Genomic DNA, 24,057 nt, shown 5'->3' on the forward strand with positions numbered 1-24,057 from the left:
AGGTTACTAACCATAGTATTGACACCGGAGATGCATTGCCGGTTCGTCAAAAACCATACCGGTATGATAAGAATAAGGAAAAAATTATAGAATGGCATATTACCGATATGCTACGTAAAAAGATCATAACGCCTATCTCAAGTAGTTATGCTAGTCCGGTGGTTTTATGTAAGAAAAATAATGATTATCCTTTGGAGCATCCAAAAAGGTGGAGATTCGCTATTGATTACCGTAAATTAAATTCCATAACGAAATATCCGGTATATCCGTTACCGATTATAGAAGAAATTTTAAGGAACATAAAATCAACCAAATTTATGACGACTTTAGACTTAACGAATGGTTATTTTCAAATAGGGATCAGGCCTGAGGACGTGCCTAAGACTGCTTTTATAACCAAGTCTGGCACTTATGCATTTTTGCGAATGCCGTTTGGCCTTTCAGGCGCCCCAGCAACATTTCAGCGATGCATGGACATTGTGTTAAGACCTGTTCTCGGAAAGTCCACATTTATCTATTTAGACGATATCATTATTACTAGTGATAATCTAGACCAACATGTACAGGATTTAAGACAGGTGTTTTTTTTATTAAATGAGGCCGGTCTAAAAGTTAATGTCGAAAAATGCAAATTTGCAGCCCCTGAATTAAAATATTTAGGTTACAAAATATCGCAAAAAGGGATCGAGACAGATGAATCAAAAATAATCGCTGTACAAAAGTATCCGACTCCAAATACGGCGAAGAAGCTCTCTTCTTTTCTAGGACTTTGTTCATATTATAGGTCCTTTATAATAGATTTTGAAGCTATTGCTGAACCATTGATAAAATTAAAAAGGAAAAAGGCAAGATTCTCGTGGACGGCCGAAGCCAATAGTGCTTTCGAAAAATTAAAGCAAGCATTAACGCAAGCCCCGATTTGAAATTTCCTGAAAAAGATGAGAATTTAGAAATTTCAGCGGATGCTTCGGATTATGCGGTAGGAGCGGTACTTTCGCAAAATCAGCAGCCAGTGGCATTTTTTAGCCGAACTTTAAATCAAACACAAAGAAACTATTCCGCGACCGAGAGAGAGGCACTTGCAGTTCTGTTAGCAGTGCAAAAGTTCCGAGTCTATTTTGGAAAGGCGCCGACAACAGTATATTCTGATCATGCGGCGGTAACTAGATTGTACTCTGGGAAAAATTTATCCCCAAGGTTAATAAGATGGGCACTCAAGCTGCAAGAATATAATCTGGTAATCAAGCATACCCCCGGAAAGGAAAATATCGTAGCAGATGCCCTATCACGAATTAAATTAGACGAACAGGGTAATACCGTAAAAGTTGCAATGCTGACAGCGTGTACAATAAATTTCCGAGAAACTGTAATAACCGAACTGGGTAAGGATCCTGAGTTTGGAAGTATTTATGAGTATTTGAAGGATCCTGAAAATTTTAGCCACCAAGATATTGTGGCGATAAGAAATAGGGCGGCCCATTACGAACTAATAGATGGTCTATTATTTTATACAAAAACTACGAATTCCAACAACGAATTTCGACCTGTTATCCCAGCTAGTCTTAGATTAAATATCCTGCAAGAGCTCCATGACAGCCCTTTAGCTTCTCATGCTGGTATTCGAAAAACTATCCAACGCGTACGCGAGGCAGTCTACTTTCCTGAACTGCAAAAGTTAACAAGGGCGTATGTCCAGTCCTGCCCAACATGTCAAGCCGTTAATTATATTAATTTCCGCCCGGCCGGGTTTCTAAATAGTATTAAATCCGAATTTCCAAATGAAATAATCGGCATCGATTTATTGGGCCCTTTCCCAAAAAGTCAGTTAAACAAAAGTCGCTATCTCCTTGTTATGGTTGATCATTTTAGTAAATGGACCGAAATTGTTCCCTTAAAACGAGCCTCCGCGAAATTAGTTACTGATTCTATTTTAAATAAATATATTTTAAAATACGGGGCGCCCCTAAAAGTTATATCGGATAATGGTCCTCAATTTGTAAGTAATATATTTGAAGACATGTGCCAAAAACTGGGCATACGTCATTTAAAAATGGTCCCGTATCGGCCGCAATCAAATATAGCGGAACGGGTCAACAGAAATATAGTGAAAATTATCCGTAGTTATGTTAAAAATTTTCATAAAAGCTGGGATAACTATGTCAATGAATTTGCTTTCGCCCTTAGGACCGCAAAACATGATATAACGGGCAAAACTCCTGCTGAGTTATTTCTAGGCAGAAAGGTTATAACACCGTTAGATAAACTATTTTATGTGCAACAAAGAGCCCCAGAATTTAAAATGGGTGATATAGAAAAACTAATAAAAGAAGCAAAAAAGAATACGGAAGTAGCACAAAGAAAACAAAAATTGTATTATGACTTGAAACGACGGGGAGTAACTTATAAAGTAGGGGATGAAGTACTAAAAATTAAGCATTCACTTTCTTCAGCACCAGAAGATAAAACTGCCAAATTTTTTCCACGCTTTGAAGGACCATATGTTATAGAAAAAATAACTCACGCTGTTGTAGTGTTAAGGGCAAGAAATGGTGAAACCTGTTCCGCAAACATTGACCAGATAAAACCATTCTATGACCGTAATAAAATGCAAATCTTTTCAGATCTTTTGCAGGATCCGGTACGGCAGACACCGCAGGTACAAGTTCCAGAGGTGGGAAAACGACAAGTACAAGGGCAAGCCAATGAGAGACAGGAGCAAGTGAAAAGAAAATTGCCCCGCGGAAAAATTGAAGGTACAAAGAAAAAGAAGCCGTTCCACCGTCCAAAAAACAGAGTGCACGAACACCCCCAGAATGAAGAAGGGAGAAGGACGACGTATGTGGAAAAGACAGGGAGAAAGGACGGCAACTATAACCCGGCTGTGAAACGGAAGATTGACTCATCCGACAGAACTCTCCGCAGCAAAAGTCGCCGAACTGCGGAAGGGCCATCAGCGGCGGAGGAAAAAGTACAAGAAAAATTTGAACGGCCAACAACGAGGTCCAAGCAGGATCACGACAGAAGGTTCCCGGTTCCACCAAGACCAGCTGCCTTCAAACGGCCAAGACCACAAGCAGAGCACAAAAGGAAGATGTTCAAGGGTGGCCGTAGTGGTGAAAAACGGAAGCTTCCAGAGGAAAGCACTGAAGGGCGAGCCCGTACAAGAAGGAGGATCAACCAAGCTACGGTCTGCAGCACCTTTAAAGACTGGGCCCAGAAAAGGATGTCTGAATATTACAAAGATAAGTAAAATTTTATGTTACTTTACAAACTTAAGTTAATCTTTCATTCTTACTGCAAGTGGCAGATTTCAAGAAGTTTTACCTCATGCGAGGTCTACCTTTATCGCCAAAAGGGCGAGAAATGAGTTGTGACCGATTTTCTTATTATGTTTTTCAATTACTCGCGCGTAAAACTAAAGTTGATGTATAATAGCGTTGTATAAAGACTTAAATATTGTAAAAAGTTATTGTATAAATTTTATTTAAAACATTCTAACAAGAAAGAAGTTTTAGTCTGAAAGACTTTTTGAAATGTAGTATTATTTCAATGTAGAAAGAATTGGCACTTGCTTTGAAAAGAATAGAAGTTAACAATGTACTACTAATGTATGTTTTCAAATGTGTAAAATTAACGGCATCTTGATATGTTCTTGTATACATGTGAACTGTTATTTTGAATGTTAAGAAATACCGTGATATGGTAAAAGTGAAAGTAATGTTAAAAATTTGTTATTCGTGTGACTGTAAAGATTAAATCATGGTGAATATGTGTTAAAGGTTGAATGATGTAGTTAGGCTCTCTTACGCTACACTTTAGAGTTAGCCACTTTCAGAATAGTACCTCAGGGTCTAGAGTTGAAATTAGGGTGTGTTAAGAGGTCTCGTATGTTGAATTTTAACACGTTAGTGTTTTGATTGTAGGAGGAAGTGTTGAACACATAGACAGAAACACATTCGTGTTTGGTGTTTTTACAACACATGTCAGACAGCACGGGGAGAAATAATTAAAATAGTCATGAATGAAATAAGAATGTTAAGAAAAGTATATTCTATATGTTATTTGCAATGTCATTCTGTAACATTTCATTAAACTAGTTTTCCTTCCAGATCTCTGGAAGGAACCAGGATTGAATAAAGCTCCTGTTTAGATGCAGTACAGATGAAAAAGAAAAAAGATTGTTGTATATTCCAGGAGCTGCTATTGTAACAAATTTCTTTCTTTTAAAATTTTCTAGTTTCTAGCTAAGTTATGATTGTAAAAGGTTGGCCTCGCGTTAGTTTCTAGAGATAAAAGTTTTCAACAAGGTCGTTTTAGACCTCAGTTTCAAACTAATTAACTCTGGCGGGAAGTATGTAAGGATCTTAAGTTTTACTAACGTTTATTTTATTTTAAATCTTTACTATCACTTCTTATTTTCTACTTCCGGCCAGAATTATAAGCGTGAAGGAGTTTATGCAAAGTTGTCTGGCGAACGCCAAGTATTTAAGTGTGGCCTTTTTGCCAAGCAGAAGAGAGGAAGCCGTGAGTTCGAAGCAGGCCGCTTACCTTAGAAGTTACGCAGTTGCTACTTTGCCTTCCAGGCCAGAGGTTTTAATCCTCTTGATAAATTAAACGTATTGTAGTGTTCACAGTCTCTGTGCTACATACGCTTCCTGTTATTATAAGGCCAATCTTATTCTAAAGTTAAATTAGAGTTTAGTTTTATTTTGATATCTTTTAAGTTAGACCCCGAGTGGAGGGTCATTGTATTCCGAAGTACGGAAGTCATTGTATATAAAGAAAAAAATAAAGGGTTTTGTATACCCTTCGTCTGTATCCTGTCTACTTACTACAATTAGTGAACATAGCTTTAGTAAGCTCTCTGTTCTAGTCAGGTCATTGTATGTTTCCGAAGAAGGTTAGAAGAAACATTGAACCTGATAGCATCATTAGGTTATTTTGAAGCAGGAGATGTGAAATATGTATAATGCCCTCGCCGTGGATCAAACCCTGAAAATCTCGAATATGCATCGAGTATGCTTCCAACTACACCACGAAGGCATGCGTAAAGGAGGATGAAAATATCTTATAAAGTACTAAATTTATAACTGGAGGAGAAACAAATCAGTGTAAAATTTAAAATTAGGCAAAAAATAGCAACCTTAGTTTGAAACAGATTATGAATAAAATTCTCATGATTTCTGGGATGCTACTAATATAGAAAATTTTCTTGTGTCTGATTTCCCTTGATATCGATACAATTTCATTAAAACTCAATTCCAAACTAAGGTTGTTTTTTTGTCTAATTTTAAATTTCCTTTAAAAGCATAATAGTTTCATGTCATTAATTTGATCGCCATTAGAAGCTTATTCGGAGATCCGAAAATTGCAGTAGCTTCAAACTTTTCACGTTCTTCCACACAAAAGCGATTAAACATTAACATATGCCAGATAAGAAGAAAGGATAGCGATTATCATTGGGTGTCTGTCCAACAGGGAGCTAACAGCAGCCCATTTGTCATGGCTCTGGAGCCTGATAATTATAATTTCGAAAACTCTAAGTAGAGAAATACAAAGAAAGGTTTAAGACCTGTCCTTAATAATATTACCTGTCAAGAAGTCACAATTTAATTAGTACTGTGCAGGTATGCAATAAATGTTCGGTATTAGGCCTTCCCCAATTGTGGGAAATGGGGGACCCATTAACCGGGCATTGGGGCTATCTTAGTTATGAAATTATGCTCTCTGAAAAAATTATACTCCTAATTGTAATTTTTAGTATACAGCGAATTTGTTTTAAAAATAACTAAGCAATATATTTTCGTAAAAAGATTGCTTTTATAATGTTTTGACGATTTTGGAGTCCAGTACTTTAATTCGGTAAATTTAGAACGTCAGAATGAGAAGAAATATTAATTTAGGCTTTTTAGTATTCTATTATTATTAGAAGATTTATGTATATACTATATATTGCATATTTCAATACTGCACTTGAAAATTTAGGTATTTCTTCCAAGCCATTTCACTGAATCTCAGGGTACATCTAATCCCATAATTTCTTTATTTGGAGTATAATATTATTCACTTCGTTTAAGGTAGTTTCCATATTCTCAAGGTATGTACCAAGTCTTGTATTTAGAATATTATATCCTGTATTCCTTTTAAACCAGTTTATATATTCTCAAAATGTATACTTATTCTTGTGTTTGAGGTATTACGCTAGAGTCTTTAGAAAAGTTTCATAATTCTTGTTCAAAATGTTTAGTTCAGTGATACTTTGAATTATATCTATTTAAGCTACAAGAATTGATACTTAGATTCAATTATTTGCCACTGAAATGAAACGAAATATTTATTATCTCTTAATGCAAAATGAATTAACCGTTAACAAAGAACTCCGACTTAAAAATGAAGAGATATATTTTATGCTTTTGGTCGAAAGACTATATTTATTAACATTTTCATAATTCCGATGGGAAAAAGGAAATACATAGAGAGAGTTCAGAAACCTTATGAGATCTTCCCAATAGTGAGCTTGGAGATTAAAATTTAGTTCCTTAGGAATATAATTTTTATGCAAAAGTATATAAATTAACGGGAATTGTGTTTTTAAATTTAGAGATCGGTTGCATATTTTGAAATTTTCATTAAACTTTCTCAGGTATACATATCTGCCATAATTATATTTGAATGTAAAAGGAATTTCTACGATTGAAATGCACTTTTCACAAAATCTGTAGCCTTTGTAATTTAAACAAAAGTTGGTTTTAATGCATATATATTATGACAGCTTATCTTTAATGTCTTTGATTACAGTGAATTCTTTTAGCAAATAAGAGAACTACCCTGGATCAAAGCAGATCGTTTCTGGGAAGGCCACGTTCTGCGTAGGATAGAGGGCGCTGCAGTGGTAGGATCACGTGCGGATGTGCGGGAGCATCTTTTGCTCCTCTTCATCACACCGCATCCAATCGCTAACACATCACTTCTGATACCAGAGCTGGCGGCACATTGTTGTGGACGTTACACACACTATCTACTGAGCACATCATACAAGTATCCTGGGCCTGGGACCTCCATGTTCAGGTCTCAGACTGACAAACTGAACATTCTTCTTCGCTATCACTTTGCAATATTTACTGTAATGACAGAGGTTAGGAAATATTATCTAACATGTGAATCGAATTATATCTCGAATTAAAAAAAATTATAGGAGGGAAGAAGAAAAGAAAATTTTGAGAAGAAAAAGAGGAATAAATGAAAATTTAAACTTTTATAACACTCTTCATAGTGTCTTTGAAACTTTTTCTTCGTGACTTTGCTATATTCGGGTTGAAAAAAATTAAAGAAACCCGGATTATTGAATTTTACTCAGAATCAGGAAGACGCAATCTTTATTTTCCCAAAATTGGTAAGTTTTCAACTATTTATTTTACAACATAATTTATAAAAACGTTTTCCATTATATACGTGTTCGGTAAACAGTTAAAAATTCGTCTAATATTTACTCCATCAGAAAGGCTGATATACTGTATTTTTGTGTTTCCGTTTGTTTTTAAGAAATTGTGGATAGTATTATAAATACTGTATTTTTTTAAATATGTAAGGTTTTTCTCGATAAGCCATAAATTTAAAACATATGTTACTTGTAAAGTATATTAACCGTACGCAAATTGTTGTCACAAAAATATATTTATAGATATAATACTTAGGTGGTTTATAGATTTATTACTCATGCAAAGAGGATTTTATTAATCATGGACTGCTTTTCTCTGTAAGATTCCTCACGTTCTGGTGGACTATCAAAACTTTTCACTCAGTCTTACATACATATTTTTCAGTCAACAATTTTTAAAAGAAACATTTTTACGTAAATTTAAGTAAGGCTAAAATTGTCTTACATGGGTTCAGTAGTGAGGATGGATAAGTTACTGATGAATTCATTTTAGAGGAAAAGAAATTTTCGAAGTTGTCAGGAAAATAATGTGAGAAATTTATCTTTAATAATATTTTAAAAGCGATATAAGACTTAATAAAGAAGTTTGGGAGAATATTTCACTGGAAGCTGAAAAATGTTTCAAGAAGTTCTGTTTTTAGTGGGGGAAAAACGGATTAGTCGGAGTGTAATGATGTTACTTACATAAAAGTTAAAAGAAAACTTACTTTGAAATAGTATATATTTGCAATAATTCAGCAAGAACTGGTAAAAGACGAAACGCTGGTAAATTCAAAGAGGTTTTTAAAAATAATGAAGAAGGAAAAGTTGCGGAAAATATTCTGAGAAACTTCAGAACTTGACATACAAACACGCGTTTTACAAAACACATCTTTTCTAGATAACTTCGACAGTATGTTACATTGTAAATTTGAAATATAATTTCCTCGACTTCTTTTGCAAATTTCAAGAGCATTTTTATTAATTTTTATTTTATTCATATAATCATATTTGTGAATGGTATATTCTATAACATTATCTAAATGATTTAAGATCAATAAACAATCTTCATATTAGTAAAACAAAGCATTTGAATTTCTACCAACGACAATCGATATGCTATTTGTAATTACTGGATTAAAGACATTATACAAATCGCATCTTATTTTGAAATATCAAAAACTGCAGTATTCATTCAGATCATGACCACTCTTCTTACATAGTTTATGTCCATTCATGTCTTCATAGAAGGAAGAGAATACTTAAAATATGGGGCAAAGTAAAAAGCAAAATACTAGAAACAAAAGAAATGAACAAAAGAGCTGAAACAAAACATATCCTTGCAGATTACGTTTCCCTTCACTATTTCACTTTGAATGTGTTTCAAACACTGCTTTGAGAAGAAATGATGAGAAAAGTATGCATTTAAAATGTTATTGTATATTAATAGATTGTGAAAAGTCTCTGAGTGTGATTGTGATAAAGTGGTATAAGTTCGGAAAATCTGATAGTTTTCCCCGGATTCGCGCGTAGATTCACGCGTATTCTCGTGTATATATTCGGAAAAATTGTTTTCAGAAATTTTTTCGCGAGGGCATTCTGTTCCATACACAGATAATCTTATTGTGTTGGGCTGCAAGCAAATTTTCTTTCCCCTCCATTTGATTGGCATGGTTTTTTTATATTTAAGGTTTTCCTACTATATCGCACTGTATTATTATTAGAATGAAAAGCCAAACTTAAATTGTTCATTTGTGAAACGATTTTGGTTAGAATGTAATTCAAACAACCGATAAAGAAAGTAGTACAGGTTAGAGTGGATTAAAATGAGAATAGCAATTTATTTAATGTTATTAAAATCCACTTAAGCGCTAAATAAAGGCAGCAGTGCCGTACTCGTATATTATATCGTTGGAGCAGGGCACTCGTATTAAATCTAATAATTAGAGTATTACAGCACGTTCATATCTTAGCATTAGATGATAATTTTTGCCCTAATTTAAAGTAATTTAGAATATAATTAATTCATGTTACTTATTTTTATGTTGGGTATGTTATCATTTCCCTGAGAAACTTGATTTGAATTCTGTTATGCGTATGGTTTAATTCCAAATATGTAATTAAAGAGCTTATGCTATCATATCTTAGTATGTTAATAATAGTTTTACGGCAGTATATGGGGACTGATTTTAATTACATACTTTAAAAGCGTCTTTTGGAATATCCTGATATTTTAATTTATGTTTCACATCAATAAATTAATGATACATTTAAATCTCACATGTTCATTGAAGGTAATAAAAATTGGTTTAAACTCAGTATGCTGCCATAAAAATATAGCGTTACGTTACAGTTCCTCACATATGTCTCAAGTTAAATTGTAACTGTAGTACTGAAATAAACTAGGAATAGTTTCCTAATATTGCGGTATAGTAGCTTAATTTGCATATAATACAGCAGAGCCATGAGTTAACATTTTTCCTTTTGGTTTGAGAATTGAGAGTTGCGCTTGAGTATGAATGTGAACCATAATTTCATCTTCGTTGTATGGCAAGTAGATTAATTGCTCCAGTATATGGTTAGAAATGCAATTTAGCGTCGACAAAGATGTGGGCGGATGCTGCTCTTAACACTAATTTGATTGTGTCTTCTTGACAAATTATGGCACTAGAGCGTATCGTCGTAACTAATCTCATTGCATTTAGTTAGGTCTGTGAAGCCACATGACATGTTATTACATAGTTTTCTCGACAAATATGAGGCAGATTAGTTAAAGTGCGGAAGTGTTCGCTTGCGTGTGTCAGAAAACAGCAATCAGTCTTATTCGGGAATCATGCAAGCAGCACTTTAACTATGTATTGTTAAGTGTTTTATTAAAAAGAAGCTAAAGAAAGTATAAATAGCTTATCAAGGCACCTGCAACAAATAGAATTTTATTTTAAAAATTATCAAAATCTCAGATGTTAGAGCAAACGTGATATATGAAATAACCCTACAATTTGGTTCCCACAGTTGTTAACAATCAAACCTTCTATGAAATTTATTGCATGGGATGTATGATGGAGCTTCATTAGATAATTGAAAGTTATGGCTACTATGAATAATTAATAGTTATTAAAAATTCCGTTACATTAGAAACAAAAACTTTGCAAAATCAGTGAAATTTTATCTTCTCATCCTTACGTCAGAAATTCCTTAATCGTTAATGCAGCAATTATTTAATTTGTTAGGTTCATAATATTAAATGTAACTGGTACATTGCTTATTCATTAACATTTTATATTTTGCTGTAATAATTAATAGATTAGTTTTACGAAATAAATACGAATATAATTTTTGAGTGCTTTACGGATAATCTACACCTTCCCTGAAAAAAAGGAACTGAAACCTAAAGTGAGTAAAAAGCTTTAATTAATTTGAACATACATTTGTTTTAGAGTCTTTTGAAAACAAATCCTTTCTTTAGATTTAAATTTAGAAGATTTTGGATCCCTTAAAACCTAAAATAAGCTACGTAATTATTATGCCTTTATGGAGCAAATTTTTACTCATCAAAAGTGTCGATTTAGCAAATAGTATTTAGAGTTTGGAGTTTTTGAAGCTCACGAGAAGAAAAGGCTGTATAAAAATAATACCCAGTTTTGAAAATTTTGATTTGTTAATATATGTCATTGTTTTTCATATTGCAAATATCCCTTCTCTTAGAACTAAGTTCACGAGAAAAAAAAATCAGTTAAAAATATTTTTTAGACAAGCAACTACCAAAGTGTTATACTTATAAGGTTATACTCCCACTTCCCTAGCGTGCCTTCGTGGTGTAACGGCAGCACGCTGGGACGGTATTCCAGAGGTCCGTGGTTCGATTCCAGGCAAAGGCGGTTGCATGTTTTTCATCTTTTCTACTTCCAATTAACCTAATGACTCTACATACTTATTAGTAACTTCTGATCATAAAACAGACACACCGAATTTACTGCTGATTCTTGATTAATGATAATTCTTGTTGCTAATCCGTATCTGTAACTTCTGATTCTTTCTAATTTTTCATTTCGATAATATGTGTTGTCAACACAAAATGGATGAAAATATTTATATTTGCAAGAGTATTACTTTACAACAAACGTCTTTCTTATTTTTGTAAACAGAATAACTTTCTCCTTTCTCTACTATTCTGTTAAGCAAAATAACAAAATAATATAATACACTAGCTGTTAACTTGTTTCTGGCTTTATTAAAAGTTAGAATTAAAACCTATAGAAATTCAGTGTAACAGGTTTAATTACGGATATAAGCAGAAAACCCAAAGGAGAAAGAATTCCGAATGTATTCGTGTCATCAAGCAACATGGTTTCTCTCTCGCTCGCATTAAGAGAAATGTGTCTAGAGAGAGAAAGGATGACACTTAAAGGTTAAGTAATTAATACGAAGTTCTGGGAATACAGAAATTTAGTATTAGAAGTATTCTGAATCTTTATTAAATTAATATATCTAAATTAATATGCTTCCTTAAATACATATGTTACCTCAGGTTTCTGAAAGACTGGTTACAAACATTGTACGGAAAATCTATCCCTTAGAATTTAAAGAACACTACAAAAGTTTAAGGATAACAAATGATAGTACTTATACAGATTAACTGTATGATTGAAAATGGAAGTTGTTTATGTTAGATCTTTGCTATGAACTACCAAGAAACGTAGTCATAGTTTTTTCATGCAGAAATTCTGTTGGAAAATGTAAGTGTATAATACGTTTCTGACACTTCAGTGTCAATACATATTCCATTGTATTTACTAATCCCCCTTATCCTTTGATATTTAAAAACAAATATGACGTTTATTATTCCTGACATTCTGAAATTTTTTCAAGTTTTTGTTTGTTTATGAATCTTCCTTTTGACGTCTGTTTCTACAAATAAAAATTTCTGCTTTTGAAATAACTTTACTATGAAGATTATTATCAAATAATCAAGCTGTAGAGATATTAGGTATTTTTGGAAGCAGGCAAGATGAAAAATTAACAACCGCCTTTGCCGGGAATCGAACCACGGAGCTCTGGAATACCGGCCCAGCGTGCAGACCTATTACACCATGAAGGCACGCTAGGAAGGCGGGAGAAATACCTTATATACTTACTCTTTTAAAGGGCGACTGGGGTTTTTAGGGGACCCAGTCACCAAATCCTGGGTGTGGAGAATCATCATCCAACGCCCGTTTAGTTCGGGGGCCACTGTAGAAACATTAGGTATTTTTGAAAGCCGGCAAGATGAAAAATTAGCAACCGCCTTTACCGGGAATCGAACCAGGACGTTCGCCGGGAAGCTCTGGAATACCAGCCCAGTGTGCAGACCTATTTCACCAAGGAGGCATTCTAGGAAGGCGCGAGAAATACCTTATAAAGCAACTAATTAATTTGGGTAGTTAACTAATGGCTTGAAAAACTTTCAAAATTTTAGAAAGGCTTACAGTGAAAAAAAATCTCTCAAATGGTATCATTTTCAAGGAGAATGTCTTCCAATAAGACTTTTTAAAAGGAAATAGTTTATAAACCGGTATATCTTAAAAAAGTATATAAGTAGACAGCTTACTAGTTAGCCAGAATTGAAGCTGAGGTAGTGAGACAATCTTATTCGCTTAGTTTTTCGCAAGTTACCACAAATGAAGAAATAACTTTCGAGAGAATGAGGAAAAAACGTTAATTAACTGCATGAAGTCCGGACGAAAAGGGCCCACCAGCGGCCGAGCGGTAAAGACGCTGAACACTGGTAGTTCGGTCTGAGGTTCGAATCCCGCGAACGGGCTGGCTGCATGGGCGTTTTCGTGGTTTTCCCCATGTGTAACGTGTATACGAGCCAGTTCCTTAGAAAGTCCTCCACGAAGGCATCCCTCCCTTTAGGAAGATAGCCCTCGTGTGCTTTGCCATAATTAAATAATCCAAATCCAAATCCGGACGAAAAGGATTAGACTAAAATTAATGGAAAATAACCATTCAAGGTTAACCATAAATATCCTTATAAAAGGCCAGTAAGTAAGTTTCTTTAATGGTCACTAATATTTCAACTTTGTTGAGATATACTGCTGGAATTGGTTGTTTACTCCAATAGATGAAAGCTTTCGAAAACGTCTAACTTAGATATTTGATCGATATGAGGCCTTTAACCTTAACTGAATTTTTTTAATGAATCAAATTTCAGAAATGAAATTAAACGATGCAGAGTCTTCATTTGTTAAACTAGATTCAAATATCTGAGGTATAGAAAATGCCAGATAGATGTTTTACAATTTCATGTGAGAGGAAATGTTTTATAAGTTTCTAAAAGGTGAAAACTGAGCTCAGTGTTTTCATGCAGTGAAAATTTACATCGCCAACAACATAGGTAACATACATGTATGCCTAATATTTATCGATTTACTATTTAATGGAAGTAACTGTAGTAATCTGATTTCATTAGCTGTCATACGAATCCAATTATAAATCAACCCTGTGCGAGGAAAGGAAAGCTATGAGGTGTTATCTAAATTAGAAAATGTAAGTATTATCATAAATGCCCAGGCGTTATGGCTCAGAATTTCTGCTACTCATTTATTTAATCTTTAATAACGACTATGCACCACTAAGCTTTCACAGATGATATGATTTAACGGCTGAGATTAATAATTAGGTTGCAAAATGAACGAAACCTGTGTTTACCCGCAGTTTCCCGATCAATACTTCAGCAGCGAGTTACAGTAGTCACCAATTTTCTAAGTGTTAGGGAAATTACTTCACATCCGCATGAGATCAAGGATTTCTAATTTGACATCTTAAAGTGTAATGTTCTTTGAATTATTAAACGAAAATTAACTTTCCAACAAACTTCCGAGTTAATTTTAATTTATTGCATCATAATTGCAACTGTAGTACGAAGATGGAGTGTGCTGTAGAGAAGACAAATTTAAAGTCATCCGTTGTGTTAGATACAAAACCAAGGGTATTTTAAAATGTAATTAAAATTTAACAATGGCAATTAATTTAACAGTTTTATTAATTTCAGAAATTAGGAATGATCTAAGGACTATTATTTTTTACTTTATTGTACAGCTGAATAATGCCATGATTCTTTAGAAGTTCCTTATATTTCCAGCAGTTCCCCTTGTTCGCAATTTTATTAAAAGAATAAAACCTTAGAAAACGCAGGCCTTTGAATCTGGTTCATGTCAAAGGAATGGAAGAAAAGGCTTTTTATCAAACACAATAAAAATACTGCGTTTAAACTTTTAGACCCACTTTTATTTGAATTTTAAAACATTTCCTATTATGCTTTTAAGTATTCACTTTATATGGTTTTTTATTTCTCCAAAGAAAGAACTGAGTTTTATGCAAGCATTTTTATCTAGCGTAAATCTGTTTAAACGTGTAATGAAATATTCAGGAAGCAGGCGCTCATTCACCAGATTGTTAATTATTGTTCATCTGGGATAGCTTGATTCTGATTAAGGAAGAATGTTACGATAAATCCATTTTGACTCAAACTGAATTATTTGAACTTAATTTTATACTTATTTTACAGCTTATTGATTTCCAGCAAAGCGTATCACTGTTAAAGAATAATCCCGACGTTCCTCAGCTGTATTAGTATTTCTTACAAAAGTAGCTTGGGAAAGTTGATGCATTATGTGACATGACAAAATTAATCCCTATATATTCCATTAATTTCACGCACATAAAAATAGTGGTATTTCATGAAGTTTCCATTATATTAATTTTTGCATGAACCGTGAAAAAAAAGCAAACCTAATTATATTTATCTTTTTACTTTTTTCATCATACAAATAATGGCGTGCTGGTATCTAAATGCATTGCAAACGCTTTGCTGGCACTGCTTTTCCCTTGTGAACTTATGAAATTCAGATCTTCAACATTTATTGCATCAAAATAATTTTGAATTGTGCCAGATCATCATTTCGAATAATAACAAAGGTGAAGATTGTAGGCCATTTGAACGCAGGGCAGGTAATTATAAAAGCAGCAAAGTGCTTGAACATTACAAGAAAGAGAGTGTATATCGTCAGGAAACAGATTACAAATTCTAAACATTTGCCAGGAAGGAATAAGCCCCTAGAAGAAAAATAACCCCTTCTCAAGGTCGGTTCCTCTTCGTAACTGCCTTTCGCAACAGGAACGTGGTTGCTAAGCAGCTGAGTTTAGAACTTGCAGCCTTTGGTTTTTGAAGCCTTCGTTTTAAATTTCGTATCGCAGATAACTGTATATAGAAGACTTAATAAGAAAATTTCTTATACCAGAAATCAAGTAGCTTGTGCATTACTGACCTCATAACTAAAGAAAGAACTTTGAACTGATACAGAGGACTTAAGGTCTAGAGTAACGAACCTGTATTCCCTTGGATAACATACCGGGTTCCAGTTTAACATCTCACAAGAAACACATTTATATCTGGAGGGAACTAGAAGCGCAAAACATTTCCCTCAACATTAGGGAACATGACCGATATGGCGGGGCCAATGTGGGGGAAATATTCAACTGTATGGGGAGAAAAAATGTTCAGCGGACGTTCTTCCCTACATATGTTCGAAATCTGTCTGACCAAGAGATATTGAGATGAAGTATGATACCCTTACGGGAGGCATTTCAGAGGTATAAGTAGGATTTGCTTTCTTTTTATTGATGATAAAACTCGACCATAGCAAGCAAACCTGGCTGATGCGTTTCTTGAAACAAAAAGTATTGAGTAAAAAAGTGCCCAGTCAATTCTTTTTGTTTTAAATAACTACAGAAAACTTACGGTATATCTTTAGTAACTGCTTTTAGATATTTCATTAGCTTGAAGATTATAATCTATTCCCTTAAACTCTTATCATTTTAATCGCAGCATGATATTTCTTTGTGATATATGTGCAACGAGCTGATAATCACATTCAGTAGTAAGGCCTATTATTCCCTTCAGAGCAATCTATCTTTCTTACATTTAAATGCCACACATAGTTTCAGTATTATTTACATCATAAGAGAATTTTGTATCACATATATTCATATTAAGTTTTCAACACATGTATTTTTGTAATGCCTATATGAATTAATCAGGCGTATATGTTAAATATAATACTTAAAACAAGCAAAGGAAGAAGTAAGATAAGGTATTTAAAAAATGGACATCCATAGTTCACTAAATGCAATCTTACAGAATGCGAGTTCTAAAAAGAGGCAAACAAGATGCCCTTTTTATCCCCGGCTTCTCGTATTTTCTTGTAAAATCACGGGTAACGTAATGCCCTTAACATGTGCTAAAATAAATGTTTTGTAAAAAGCATGTAAATATTTACTACGGAATAAATTAAATAAAAATCACTTTCGGAGTATTTTCATTATTGATTTAGTTTTTGAGAGAAGTTAATACCTGCCATTCTTCAGATGATGAACATTAAGAAATATGGCAGGTTTCAAATTTTATGACGTGGCACATTTTACCCTAACATCGATAAGTTTACGTGACATTTGCTGCCTTGCTGACGCTCTGAACAGCCAACATTCTGTCAATTACACTGTAGCCGATGATAAATTAACTTAATCGAGACTTAACTGAGATATTTTTATTCTTATATTCAACAAGATAAAAATGACTTTTTGACAGTAACTACTATGGCAGCATCGTAAAATGTTACTGAAAAGAGCTGCAGTATGAGCATAAAAGTGCTGAAATTTAGCCCAAAAGAAAACATTATCTAAAATTACAAATATTCTAGAACATTTTGGGCTATTAGTAATATGTTTTACATATTTTTTGAATAAAGCAACAAGCATGAAACTCTTACTTATTGAATGACACTGGGTAAAGCTAAGTTACTACGCAGAAGCTTTCCGATCTGCAACTTAAATGCTAAGAAGAAACAATTAATTTTTATAACATTAATTTACGGATACTGAGTTATGGTTTAGAACTGTATTATTAATAATAATTAGCCCAGAAAACTTGCCATTCTTATGAAAAAATAAACCATAGGAACTCAGTCATTTTGCTGTTGATTCGAAACTAAACTCAGTTATTTTGTTGTTGATTAGAAATTAGACTTTAAAATCTCCAGTTTTTAAAAGAAATGGAAAATATGTATTTCAATGAATATGGTGTTTGAGTGAGGCATTTTTCTCGTTAATTTTTATACAGAGCGGGGATTCCAAATGCCAGTAAACTATGGAGGTTAGTGACTGTATCACCTGCTTAGAGGAGTAAAATTTGCAGGCGCAAGAGCCCTTTTCAGTGGATAGTGACAGAAAGAAAGGTTACCCCCAGATTTCACCCTCAGGAGTGTATTGATCCCAGGTAGAATAATGTGGAAGTACAAGCATTACATCCTTATTAAGTTGAATGCCTATAGCCAACGACAGATGCCTCAGTATTCCTATTCATGATTCTTCGGGGGTTTCAATATCTGGTACGACAACAATGAAATAGGGCAACAATGAAAAATGATGTTGAGTGTTGTAATGGAATACAGAGGTTGATAGAGCGTAAACTAGAAATTTAAACCAGGCAAAATAATACTTCTTTGAATTTTGTGTTTTTTCCTATGAACTACACTCAAAATTACCTCGCAAATTAGAGCAGCAAGAAGTGTAAAGAGTAATGAAATTAATAACATAGTTATGCATCTTACCTTGTAGGGAATATACATTTCATACTGGTGAGGCCACGTGAATGACAATGCAAAATGTGCTTAAAATCATAGTAATTAGAAACGTTTGTCTCTAAATTTTAGGCGCTGATTGAGTATAAAGATTTTTTGAAGATTAGAATATCCCAAAAGATGATTTGGAGGATTATATTTTCTTATGGATTATATGTATTTTGAGACGCATTTGGCGATTACCTACTAAAGGACTTGCAGAAGAATAGAATGTAATTGATGAAAGAGATTGTAAAAAGCGCACCAGATTCGTACACGTAGCTAAACGTCTCTCGAGGCAGGCTAGCAAAATAAATTCACACGAGTCTTAACCTCGCGTAAGAGTTTTCCGAAACTAGTCTGATTGTGACTATGAATTCAAATACTAACTTTATGCGTCTTTTCAGTGGAGTTGGCCAAATACGACGATTAGATCGCCCGTCATGCGCTAGAGTCGCTCATATGACATCATAAAGATTGAGTTCTACTTATAGCATAATTTAAAATAAACTTTTCAAAACAAACTGGCTACTTTAATAACTCAGTAAGTAATAGAACTATTGGTATTTGCATATAGACTTTCTGATTTTAAGTCTAAAAAATTAGCAGGTAAGATTTGTATCAAACATAAACTCTTCGATAAATGAGAATTAATCCACTTTGTTGGTAATTCATATATAAAAGTTTAATCCATTTCGACAAGTACACAACACAGCTTTGCTTCTTAAGATGAAAGCCATGCTTCTTCAGAAGCATTCCCTTATGCAGGAGTAAATGATCTTTATTTCTCAGGAAATTCATGAGAAAATAAAATAGAACACGCTTCTTTAATCATGTGAGATCCTAGTAGCCACTGAAATATTCTAAGCGTTTAATAAGACAGATCAGCAAGGGAAACAGTTTTCCATGGGAAACTGTCGACAGTTTAGAGTATAAATTTTATTAAAACAAGGAAATTTATGTATTTTAATGCAGAGAAAAATTACTCTTACGGAAGCTACTGTTTTTCATTTAACAATAGTCTTGTTAAAAAAAGGATTTGATTGATGCATACTATCCTTGCGAAAAAAAATTTTGATTGCCACAAAATTTCTATTCAACTTTGAAGTAACGCAGCTTAGGAGTATTGTATAGTATAAAAGCTTTTATTTTAAACGAATGCGTCCAAAATAAGCAACTTCTGCCAGGAATGATAGAACACATCTTGCATTCTTTCCTTTACACAGAGCGAGGCCAATTAGCTGGGAAATGTGGATGAGGAGTAGCTAATTGGTACTGATACCCGCCTAAGTACTTCTAAGGGAGAAGATCCGTAAGTATATTGTGTAAGAAACAGAACAAAAGAAGAGAGGAGATAAAATAGCAGGGTAAGTACCTCACTAAATGCTGTTTTTGTAACTCATTACAACAGACTACGCCCAAGCATTTTGAAATGCAGTGATTCTAACAGTGTCTTGAAGCTGACAAGCAAATAATTAAATATAAAGATTTAAATCTACAGTTTAGACAGGTAAATATTTTTTTAAGGTTATCAGCACCAAATTAATTGATTGCTGAATTTAATTGATTGCTGAATATTTTTTTGCTTAGAGGAGAAGCCGTTTTAATACCATTAGCTGTATGACTCTTGAGGAGTTCCGAGATAATGCTGTAATTTCCTAAAGCTCGTGAAAATAAACGTGTTTCAGTGCAGATTATCTTTGCTTTTGTACTACCTTGAATAAAAAGAGTCCGTTGGAAAAATAGATGATTCTTTCACAGAAAACTATCATTAGATACCTAATTTTGCCTCTGGTTTACTAACAAACGTGTAATTTCGCGAAGTTATAAAAGAAAGTTTCTTAGAATACGGATAAAAGAGCAAGGAATTGAAATACACCTTTTAAGTCCTAAAATGTAGCTGAGACGTACCATATGCATAAAAGGTAGCACTTTTAGAGGTAGATATGGACACTAAAAATTGAGACCTTTCAAGCGACAAACACTTATTCTTCAATAAATTAATCATACAGGAATTGTAATTTGTATTCTATAACTATCTGACCAATCAATCTATGCACAGGTTTCTAAATAGCGAAATAATTGTTTAACTTAATTCGAAAATCATAAAGAAATCTTACATTAAACTATAAATAAATATTTTTTCTACACGTATTGATAGGTTGGTAAGTAAACGATATTCGCATGGCAGACAGAGAGGACAGAAGCAGAAAGTTGACATTTAAATCAGGAAAATCCTGTCATTTATTAAAACACTGAATATTCACCTGTTAAATTTCGTTAATGCTATAAAATCTGAATCCACACTGTTTGACAGAGGAAATGACAAACTTTGAAAGAATTGTCGGAAAGAGACAAAATTTGGCTGGCACATAGACAAGTATGTTGCAAATAAATTATTTTGCCTTTGCCCATTTCTATGAGTTTAATAAAAGGACACGCTTCGTAACGTAACCTGGCTCAATCAAAGTCATATGATTATCAAATCCAGAGGTATATTTAGTAACAAGGCTTGGCCTTGTGTCTTTATATTATCGCATTATTTATTGCCGACCATTTAATAGAAAATAGAGTACGTATTTCCTTTCAAGGGTGTTTGGCAGGGGCACGCAATTGGTTTGGAAAGAATTTATAGAAATTCCTAAAAATTGTTCACGTACAATACGATATTTTTATTTCAGAGATATTTTCTTTGTTAGGCTTGAAAACATTGGTACGAAACCATTGCAGTCTTCCATGAGGAGGAACGAGAAGGGACAGTTTTCTCAAGAGATGGTGGGATTGCTAAGCTGCCTATCACATTTCAAGGTAAGAATCTATGCCCTTACTGGAACTAACAATCTGTGTCGTTACTGTAACGTGCAAATCTCCCTATTGACTTGGATGAATCTTGGTAGCTGTATATATGTTATCGTGAAAGACCGAAATTGGAGAATGTCGACTTTCACCGGAGAATATCAACATTCACCAAATACGTCGGTGAAAGACCGAATATTTCACTACATTCTTGTATATTCGGACCCTCACCGGTGTATGTCGACAATCACAGATATGCTCTGGTGAAAGTCGAAAAGAGAGGTCATAATGGGCCATAATAGTTTAAATTGTTGCAATAAATAAGATTTGAATCACATAATTTAGTTAATTTAGTAAATTTTTTATTACTGTTATTTTATTTTCTCATTTAGAACGTACTGTATAATTAAGTAAGTTTTTAACTTCTATTATTTTCCTTTCTCATTTTGAATGTATTGTGTGTTTTAGGTTCTCATGTTCTTAAGTTCTCATTTCAAGTTTCAAGTGCGTTTATTCGCGACTGAATTACGGAGAAGAAAATATAATATTGTTATATGTTCTGACCGGTGTAAGTCAGAAATAAGAGTATTTGGAAAATATTTCGGACATACACCAAGAGATCATGTGAATGTTGACATTCACCGGTGAAAGTCGACATTCTCCAGATTTCGGTGTTTCACCGTAACATATACACAAGAAAGCTGCAAGTCCATCAGTTTAGAGGCGCCGCGAACGTCTTCTGTCAAACCTTCCCCAGCCCTACTTCGATGATTAACACTTTGTTTGACCAATGTTTCTTTATATGAATCACAGTTGTTGTCTGGTATTGCGTGTCAGCCAAACAAAGACGCAGAGGCGTCTAATTACGCAGGCCTCTATTGAAAAAACGCAGAGTTATGATGAAAGCTGCGTTGAATGCATAGTTTTGATGATACGAACATTCTCGGGGAAGGAGCGTTTTATCTCTCAAGTCTCAAACCCTCAAACTTATAAAAATGAACAGTAAATGATCTTTATTTTATATTACGGTAATGAAAAACGATATGTCCTTTCATCCCTTCCATTATCACCTCTTTCATTTGGGACTACCATGATTTTCATAACCTTTTCTCAGTCAAGCAGAATATATATATATATATATGTGATATTAGCTTATCAGCTGAAGCTAAAATAAAAAATTCAAATAAAAAATTTTGCGCTTAAAGCTGCGAAAAGGAAAAACTAATTAAAGTAAAAAGAACAAACGAAAAAAGACCTATGTGGTCAAAAACTTTGCGCAACTTTGCATTGTTCTGCAAAATTTCGAAAAAAGTTAAAGGAAAATTCCTAGTTCGTACGCTAAAAAGTTTCTTAAATACTGTGGTTTCGTGAAAATATTAACATAAGCAAAAGGTGCAATTAAATGTGTTACAAAGATAAAATAAACAATACAAACACTTGAATATTTACAAATAAAAATCAATGCTAATAGTAAGCAATATGCTAATCAAAGTAAGGCATATTTAAAACATTAGAATAAAGTACGAACAAATGATTTAAGCAAAAATATAAAAACTAAGAAGCGGTAAATGGTAGATTAGCCTAATTCGAATCTCATTATAGCTCTTTAGGGGAAACTATTTTTAATGAATTTCGAATCAAGCTAACTCCATATCGCGTTTCGCCGAAACAGACAATTGAAACTGTATACGAAACACTTTTTATAAATTATTTGAAAAACTTTGCCACAATCTTTAGTCTCAATTCTCTGTTCCAATTTCCCGACGCGTCCGCTTGAAGAAACACATTAAGGTGTAATAAAAACTATAGATAATGGAATGGTAATGCCGATGAACAAAATAAATAAATAGCGATTTGCCTATTAGTCAGAATATACAAGATTTTATGGGAGGACCTACTAGCTTATAGAGTTTATACTTTGTAAAAGTACCAAAAATTAAATTTAAAATTTAAAATAATAATAATAAAACAGAGGAATTTAAGTAAGGGTCTTGTCAAGACCAAAAATCTATATAAGAGAAAGAAATTTTTTTAAAAAAACTAGACCTGGAGAGGCGCCGTCTTCATAGTAGTAAGATCAAACTCAAAAGAGGGGTGGAAGCCTCGAGTAAGCAAACTGCTAACCAAATAAGGCAAGATGATGTAAAAAGGGGGAAAAGTTATGAGGAAACAGCCAATGAAAAGTGACTGACCGTTGGCAAAAACCTGACTCAGTGAAAGGGGGTATATATATATATATATATACGTGTGTGTGTGTGTGTGCGAAAGATTAAGTGGATCGCAAGCATATGCAATGGAAACATCACGTTAATAACGGATAGGGTTCACTCTAGCTGAAATGCCTGCTTGACAACGGCCAGTCAAGCTGTCAATAGTGTGGTTGATCGCTTGCTGTGGCAGTAGTGCTCATTCTTGTAGTAATGAATGGCGAAGTTGGTGTAGGATGCCTGATTTCGTACTGCGACCTGCTCCGTCTTCCCAACATGTCCCACACATGCTTTATGGGATTCAGATCCGGTAATGTAGCAGGTCACGGTAGATGTGCAATAGTATTACTCTTCGGAAAACTCCTCCTCATCCGAGCTCTATGCGGGCAGGCATTATCGTCCAAAACCTGCACATTGCAGTGGTAAAACAACGCACGGGAGGGTGTAGAATTATGTCACGATATCAACCGGCTGTGATGAAATCACGTAGAGGTCGGCGCGGCTGTTCGTTGATATCTGAGCTCCTACAAATAAGTCTTCTCCTCGGCAATAGTCTCTTTCGTCGATGTCCTGGTGCCCGATAACGTGTGCCTGGCTCTCGCCATATCATTGATCTTCGGGAAGTGATCTGGATGTTAAATCGAGACTTGTCCATGAAGAGTGCATGGCTCCACTGCTCTGGTGTCCATGTACGATGTTCCCGGGTACAATTGCACAGAGCTCTGAACACGTGATGGGGACAAAGGAACACAAAATACAGGTGGTCAGGCGTATAATCCAACGCCATGCAGTCGATGGAGCACAGTTTGTCGGGATATGGGCCTTCCTGCAACAGTAGAAAGATGTGATGCTGATATAAAATGCATGTTTCTATTCATCTTTTACATTTGCATATTTTCTTTTAGCGTTTGTTGCTTATGTTTTGTGCACGAGTGGATATATATATATATGCATTCTGTACATATATTCTATAAATCGA

At 34.1% G+C, this 24,057-nt stretch overlaps 1 protein-coding gene and 1 long non-coding RNA gene across 4 annotated transcripts in view; one reads left to right on the top strand and one right to left on the bottom strand.

Moving 5' to 3' along the window:
* The window catches only part of LOC118182257 (uncharacterized), a 105,632-nt gene that overhangs the window by 50,268 nt on the left and 31,307 nt on the right, over window positions 1-24,057 (bottom strand). The window lies entirely within an intron of this gene.
* LOC118182256 (uncharacterized) overlaps window positions 6,949-24,057 on the top strand; it is a 253,961-nt gene continuing 236,852 nt past the window's right edge. For 2 of the 3 annotated variants that reach the window (XM_035351576.2, XM_035351577.2), the window contains exon 1: window positions 6,949-7,393. The gene's annotated coding sequence lies outside the window, so the exon portion shown is untranslated. Of the gene's footprint in view, window positions 7,394-20,774; window positions 20,884-24,057 lie in introns of all 3 variants that reach the window. The other variant, XM_035351575.2, reaches the window with a different exon arrangement.

This window comes from Stegodyphus dumicola, chromosome X2, assembly GCF_044657685.1.
Source record: "Stegodyphus dumicola isolate Sdum_Otavi_A_Nest chromosome X2, ASM4465768v1".
Classification (NCBI taxonomy): domain Eukaryota; kingdom Metazoa; phylum Arthropoda; class Arachnida; order Araneae; family Eresidae; genus Stegodyphus; species Stegodyphus dumicola.